The following is a 201-nucleotide window of genomic DNA, read 5'->3' as shown; positions in this document are numbered from 1 at the left end:
TTCCGAATGCACTGTATACTTAGAAACAAAAAGGTGCTATCTAGAACCTAAATGGGTTCATTGGCTGTCCCCTATTGGAGAAACCTTTGATGAACTATTTTTGGTTCCAGGTAGAACCCGTTTGGGTTTCATGTAGAACCCTTTCCACAGAGGGTTCTACATTGAACTAAAAAGGGTTCTACCTGGAACCAAAAAGGGTTC

This window comes from Oncorhynchus tshawytscha, linkage group LG09 (genome assembly GCF_018296145.1).
Source record: "Oncorhynchus tshawytscha isolate Ot180627B linkage group LG09, Otsh_v2.0, whole genome shotgun sequence".
Taxonomy (NCBI): Eukaryota; Metazoa; Chordata; class Actinopteri; order Salmoniformes; family Salmonidae; genus Oncorhynchus; species Oncorhynchus tshawytscha.
The sequence above is the reverse complement of the archived record's forward strand: the minus strand, read 5'-3'. Positions refer to the sequence as shown.